This window comes from Trachymyrmex septentrionalis, unplaced genomic scaffold (assembly GCF_001594115.1).
Source record: "Trachymyrmex septentrionalis isolate Tsep2-gDNA-1 unplaced genomic scaffold, Tsep1.0 scaffold13, whole genome shotgun sequence".
NCBI lineage: Eukaryota > Metazoa > Arthropoda > Insecta > Hymenoptera > Formicidae > Trachymyrmex > Trachymyrmex septentrionalis.
In genome coordinates, this window is record NW_017304438.1 from 990,308 (window position 1) to 990,979 (window position 672).

General features: G+C 37.2%; 1 protein-coding gene across 1 annotated transcript in view; it reads right to left on the bottom strand.

The window, feature by feature from the left end:
* LOC108756651 (dorsal root ganglia homeobox protein) overlaps positions 1–672 on the bottom strand; it is a 54,993-nt gene that overhangs the window by 5,129 nt on the left and 49,192 nt on the right. The window lies entirely within an intron of this gene.

Consider the following 672-nt stretch of genomic DNA (forward strand, 5'->3'; position numbering starts at 1 on the left):
ACCTCCACGTCGATCCGCAGAGAGAGAGCCCCACTGTCGTCGTCCCGGGGATTATAAACGTATGTGCGCTCCGTCCCCGCGGAAAGAGAGGATCGCGAGCGGGATGAATCGCCCCTTTCCGATTCTTCGGACGAGACTCACGGTTCCCCTTATACCCGCATACACGGCCGATGAAACGCGTCTCTCGTAGAAATATTTTATACGGTACAAATATTTTTCTAGATTTTGCCGTGCGCACATACGTTGAACTCTCTTCTACGATATCTCTCAAACGTTAATAATGTAAATAGATATATTTACGTGAATAAGTATTTTTGTAAAAGAATATAAGAAGGAAGGTATCGAAATACGTATTTTATTATGAAAAATTATTTATTTAAATTATTATTTATGACATTTATTAGAATGTGTCATGAAATCATGCCAAAGTCCACATATGAAAGTAAACGTATAACGATTATACCCTTTGAAAACGCGCAACATTATATTTACAGTCTCGGCCATAAGAGTATAAAGCATCCTCAATTCATTGCGTTTCCTTGGACACACCGCTAATGAAATCCAAAGGAGGACTGACAAAAATACTAAAGTTTTTATCAAAATAAATACGTTTTATCAACAATTGTTCTTCAATTTATTTTACGTCAGATATAAAACGGTTACGTTCAATTT